We start from the raw sequence: 6,816 nt of genomic DNA on the forward strand, positions 1-6,816 counted from the left end.
GTTCCTCAGACTGCAAGATCCCAATCCTGCTCTGTAGGGATACCCCTCTGTCCACACAACCCCACTGAAGTCAAGGAGAGTTTACCCCCCCCCCCCATTTTTTGTTTTCCCACAGTCAAAAATAAAAGTCATTTATGTTGATAGCATGTTCCTGGGACCTTAAAACCCCTTCCCTGAGGTCTGATCCAAAGTCAATGTGAGTCTTTGGATCAGGCCCCCAAAGCAAGCTGCTTGCCCTGCAGGATGAATTCCATTGAATGACGCTGAGAACAAGGCACCCCCTTTCTACAGGATAAGTGGGATTTTAAGACACCAAGAAAGGGTCCAGGACAGGGCTTCCCTGAATATCACAATTGACAGCTGCCATAACTGCCCCTTGGGGATTATCGGCAACTGGGCCATGTAGAGTATTTGCTGTAAACTTACAGCAGCCCAGGCTGGGGGAGCACAAGCCCTCCTTTGCACACCCCCTCCCAAGCTCTCTCTCCTTCACACTATTGGTTCATGTTCCACCAGATCAATTTTCATTTCAGTTCAGTAACATGCATATAAAATGTTGCCAGAGACATTCTCAGCTAGGTCCAGTCTGCCCAGGATAGCACGTTACGGTAGCCTCATTTTACTATCCAGCCAATGGCTATATCCAAAACGAGTTGATGGGCTTCAATACTATACTAGCAGATAGGTAGCCATGTAGATGGCAGTCTTAGCAGCCTAAACGGACATGGTAACTTGGCCACACTCATGTCTGTGTGTGGTCCATGCAGAACAGACGTGAGGTCCATAGGAAGGACAGCATGAGAGAAGCTTATGCTACCACTACTGTATTTTTTCCAGTGGATCAAGAGAAGATTTCAATCTTCAGGGGTCAAAGACTCTTAAGATGAATTTAATGGTCATAAAAAGCAAGAGTCAAAGAAGAGCAAAAAACAGTAATACTTGCTGTGTTCTAGAAAACAGCTTCCACCAGAGGACACCATTATAAATGCTGGAGGTAAAGCGGGGTTTGGGGTGGAGACTGACAGCACGTGACCCCCCATGTAATACCCTCACAACCCCTGAGGGGTCCTGACCCCCAGTTTGAGAACCCCTGACCTAGAGAAAACAGCACCTTGTGCTTCTGTTAAAGGGCCTAACTAAAGAAGTTAAGGGCCTAACTAGTCAACCCTTGCTAGAAAGAAAGAAATATTTGTAAGAAAGCTACCTTGAACGAAGACTGTAGCTTGGTGAGTTAAGTCTTAACCATTACAAAGCACATTTTTACTTTTGTTTGTGTGCTACTCTTTCTATCTTTATTCCTTCTATTTGGTATCCCTTAGCATAACCTGTGTCCTTTTGTTAATAATCTTGTTTTATTTTTACTATAACCCCACTCAGTGCTGTGTTTGAAGGGAAGGCTGTGTTTACCCCCATTATTAAGCTATAATGTACTTTAAAAGAGCAGCAAACTTAATATCTTCTGTGAACCTACAGTGCTAGGGGTTATGCATTCCAGAGAAGCATCTCTAAGGAGCTCAGGGGCTGGAATTCATGGATTGTCACCTGCTAGGCAAGCTTTGGGCTGGGAGAGCTTTGAGGAAGATAGGCTGGTGGGGCAGGGAGCCGACACACTGTCTAACCTCCAGCAAAGCTCACTCTTGCTTGAGGCAGGGAGGTAACTCAGTGACTCACAGTTCTGGGTGACACCAGCAGCATGTTACAGTAGCATCCTAAGGGGCCCAGCCCTGGAACTCTGCACCATGAAGGGGTTTTCCACCTTCAATCTAAAACAATCCTACATCACAGGGTAACTTCCTACAGCTCCCATCTCTACCCCCCGGCTACATTAGCACAACCCTTCCAGGCTGCTTCCCAGAGTTCTTATCACTCCAGGCTCTTCTAACCCCACCCAGGCACCCTACCTGGAGAAATCCCAAGCAGCTCCTTCCCTGGCTTTCCTAGTGGAGAGTCCTACAACAGGTCTGGCCTCTCATAGACTGGGCCTTATATAGTCCTGCTGTGATTTCTCAGCATGTCTTGCAGTCACCTGACCCCTCTGGCCCTATACTCCAATCGAGCCTCTTCTTAAAGGGTCAGAACTCACTGCAGAGATGAGCAGGGTCCAGACCTAGTCTTAAAGGGGCAGCCCACTCTATAACAATGCCCATTCCAGAACAAATCTGCCTTTGCATTTGGATCCCAAGCAGAATCTTTTATTTAAATTTATAAACTGAGCAAATTCAATATGGAAATTAATGTGAGATGATAAACATAGAAGCCCACAATGCCCTTCTGGAGAAGAACCACACTCTAAGCTTCAAAACAGCCCAATGCAGTTTTTACAGAAAGGGAAACTGAGGCATAGAGCAATTAAGTGACTTGCCCACAATCACACAGGAAGCCTGTGACAGAGACAAGCCTGGAACATGGATTGCTTAATCCCCAGGCCCATGTTTTAACAACAAGACTATCCTTCCTCCTTATGGCTCCTGACCAGGGCCCCATTGTGCTAGGTGCTGTACAAACACAAAACAAAATGTTGGTCTCTGCCCTAAAAAGTGGACAGTCTAAGTAAATACAATTTAAAAAAAAATTATTGCAACATCACCCTCAAATGCTTCTTTTTCTCAGAGTACACGTATAATTTCTCTGAGTAAATGGCAGATGGACAGAACCCAAACATTGCTATTTTTTAAATCTCATAATTTTAAGCTAATATGATTTTGGGGACTGAATCATGATTTTATAATTCATTTATTTCTTTGCTTATTTTAAACATTTGGAATTGGCAATACTATGTACGTACAATGTACTTATGTTAGGAACTTGTCAGCCAGATTTTGCTCATTGATAACAAATGCATGTGCAATTGTAGTTTTAAATGGGAAACTGAAGGTTATAATGCCACAATTAAACTCTCCAGTACTGGCTATGTCAATATCTTAATTCCAGAGCTTGGTGGCAAAATATATGTAATAGGGATTGTCTCAAACTGCAAAATTTGCATCTGGATTTCTAATGCCCTGAAGTTTGGGGTTGTTCAGAATCTAGGGCTTGGATATACCCATTATAAAGAAAAAGCACCATTTGCAAAATTCATCTCTAGGTTTGCATTATAACCACTGTCAAATATAGGGGTTACTTGCATGCAGAGTTTTGATTCATGCCCCAGTGTGGCTGCTCTCACTTATGCTAAGTTAACTCACTCAAGTGAGCGGTGTAATGAAGAGAAGGTTTCTGACATGAAAGCCGCTGTTCACACTTCGTAAACTGGAGTTCTTTATGCAAAGATCTATGTGCTTGTCTTACCACCAAAAACAGCCAATCTAGTTCAAGTCTTGGCAGCACTTCAGAGATAATTGTAAGATTTTACGCGAGGAAGGCATTAAAGATTTTCATAGCCCAGTTTCTCTGGTGTTTTGAATTTTGTTTTTAGCTTCTTAACAAGTTAGAGAACTTTTCCTTTATACCAGCAGCGAAACAAAACATGCTGTTTAAAGTTATTATTAGTCATGGATGTCAGTGCTGTCTTTTCTGCAGCTTTTGTTTCATGAAAGATTTTCCTAAATGTGACTCTGTAAATACCATAGTCACAGCACCTAGGTAACTGGAGAGGAGAAAAAAACTATTGAGAAATAATGTTTTGCATTGATATAGCACATTTCATTTATTGATCCCAAAAGTACTTTTGATAACGGTAATGAAACATCTCAGTCCTCCTGGGAGATAGGCAGTCTTGTGCCCATTTTAAAATGAGGCACAGACAGGTTAAAGCCACGTTTTCCCTCAAAGCTTGCATGAACGCATAGAGCCACGTGGGTGCCCAAACTCTGCCTTCAGTTATACCTAATTACATTGGCATCTTGATCTGCAACTTGGTTATTAGATAGGTCAGATTCTGATCTCAGTGACACCAATGTAAATGCAGAGTAGCTGCCCTGTCGTCAGTAGAGTTAGTCCAGATTTACTCTGGTGTCACCGAGATCAAAAGTTTGCTTTGTGGGTTTCGAAAAATTCAGACGACTTATAAAAGTATAAATAGCCTTAGGGGCAGCAACATAGCGAAAGAAGGAACAGATTAGATCCTGGATAGCCATATGCAACAAAACGCTGACCAGGGACGACATCACAGTGAATAGGGGATACATTTATAAAACCATTAGCATGGTATTCAGCAGCAGTAAATATAGTCCTAGGGATCTGTAAATGCTGGAATTTAGCATAAGCGAGCAGGCCACATCTGAAATATGAGGGCAAGTCATGCTGCCAGCACTTATGCCAATGCAAGTCCCTGCCACACATCCGCACCGCCTTCTCTGGAGGCTCCCTCTGCCCCACCAGCATCACCTTTGTTTAATCTGGATTCAATGTCATTCAGCTCAGTCTGCCACTGCCCCCGGCCTATCCATGTTATTCTGAATTGTACTGCTCTCCTGCTTTGTACTAAGCGGACTGCGGCTTCCTCCGCCCCACCACGCTCAGTTTGGTCTCATCAGACAAAGTACCACCTCATCACACGCTCCTCCTTCTGAGCTAGCTGTATGAGCCCATCAGAGGTCTTTGTGGCCGTGCACTAGCCCCCTCCCTCTGAATGAGCCAGACTTTGGGAAATAGCTTAGGTGATTTATAAGGCCAACTCTAAGCCCCCTAGGTCAGAGACTGTCTCTTTGTTCTGCGTTTGTACAGCACCTAGCACAGTGGGGTACTGATCCATGACTAGGCTCCTAGGCACTATGGTAATACAAATACTAATAATACATCAGATACTTTTGCTTGTATGTAGTGCCAATACTGTCAATTAGGAGTGTGATTCTTTTTTTTTTTTTTTTTTTTTTTTTGCTACATTTTCTACCTTCAACCTTTTCTTGTACTATTTGTGGGTAGGGGGACAGGTGGGTATAGGCCTGCCCAAAACTAAATGCCCGCCCCTCAACTAAGGGGGAGGGACCATAGGCCCAGTTCACAAGTGAGTACCTGGGACAATGAAACAGGAAACGGCTATTGGAGAGAGGTCAAAGGTTAAAAATCAGGGAACCAGAGGGGGCCACTGAGCAGAAAGCCCCGGACAGCACCCACTGTCCCGCAAATGTGTCTAAGGAGTCAGTAGACACTGCCCTGAGGAAATCTGCCTGGAGAAGTGATCGGGTGAGGGACCAGAAATAGGCCCCACACTCACAGAGCGCACACACACCCCCATCTGCCTCCCGGTATGTTTGATGGCCATCTTGGCCACAGCCAGGAGGAGGTTGACGAGGAGGTCCTGCAATTTTGTGGGGCCACAGATGGGATGGGCATGAATTAGGAGGTGCAGGGAGAAGTGCACCCAGAACCTCAGTAACAGGTTCTGGAGGAGCCGGGAGAGGGGCTGCAACCTGACTCATCCTATACAGATGCGCGCCAGGGTCTCCCTCTCGCCACAGAAGGGACAGGTGTCAGGGAGTTTGTGCACTGTGTCAGGTACACACCCATGCTCACGGCTCCCTGGAGAAGCCTCAATCTTTTCTTGTGTAGACCAGGCCTAAGGGGCTGGGCTTCACGATGCTCTCTGCAGAGCTGGTTGGATAAGCTGAAGATCCCGGCATTATTTCATAACCTCACTTGCAAAGTTGCTTGGACAAAACAGTTGAAGGTGATTGCAAATGGCTTGTGCCCCTTTTGCTTCTTTATGAGGTAAAAAACAGGCCTGGAATCTTTGTTGTAAATTGATTTTTCCCCTACTTGTTTTATACATTGGAAACATCAGGAATTTCAAAGCCTGGCTTTGCTGCAGAACCCCTAGGGGCCTCCAAGCCTGTTTATTAATAGTTTTAATATCTTAATGGAAGGGGCTGGTGAGCTGAATCGTTTAACAAACGCTTACTTTCTGCTCAGTGTTACGTAAGCATTGACATTAAATGGGTGACAACAACAAACAGTCCGACCAAAGAGCTCTTCATTAACTTGACTTTCACTCCCTCAGTTCTCTTGTGACAAGTCCTGAATTATTTTTATTGTTTCAAAAAAAAAATCAGGGGGGAAAAAAAGAGAAAAACCTTGCAGGCCTCCTTTACTTATCACAAAGAAGAATGTTGAAACATGGAAAGGGTTCAGAAAAGAGCTACGAGACTGATTTGAGGGCTGGAGACCACCTCTCAGGGCTGGCCTACGCTTACAAGTTTTACCGGTGTAACTATGACGCGTGGGGTGTGATTTTTGTTGCTGACATGGCTGACCAGTAAAAGGCCTGCTGTAGAAGTTATCCCAGTATTATCATGCCTTAGACCAACATAGCTTATTTTGGTTTCCAGCTGACACAAGTTAGCTGATTGACTTAAAGACTACAGGGGAGCCTAGGGTTTACTTTTACTTGCCAACTCGTGAGGAAACTACACACTGCCTTGCCTTCCACTAGGATTTTGCCTCAACTCGAGTTACGGACACTCCTTTTTCCTAGTGAAGACAAGGCCTCTGTAACACTGAGGTCTTGTTTAAACAACAGTTTCTGGATGTGTGATAAGTCAATGTAATTGCCAGTTAACTTGAGTTAACCAACAGAGTGTTAAAAGAACAGGAGTACTTGTGGCACCTTAGAGACTAACAAATTTATTAGAGCATAAGCTTTCGTGGGCTACTGCCCACTTCTTATGCATTCGAAGAAGTGGGCAGTAGCCCACGAAAGCTTATGCTCTAATAAATTTGTTAGTCTCTAAGGTGCCACAAGAACTCCTGTTCTTTTTGCGGATACAGACTAACACGGCTGCTACTCTGAAACCAACAGAGTGTTGAATGCTAATATAGCCACAAACCTTTGTTCCTGGTGGTGGTTTACCCAGGAGTTCCTATCTCTACCATCCTTTG

The sequence above is a fragment of the Chrysemys picta genome, chromosome 11 (genome assembly GCF_011386835.1).
Source record: "Chrysemys picta bellii isolate R12L10 chromosome 11, ASM1138683v2, whole genome shotgun sequence".
Lineage (NCBI taxonomy): Eukaryota > Metazoa > Chordata > Testudines > Emydidae > Chrysemys > Chrysemys picta.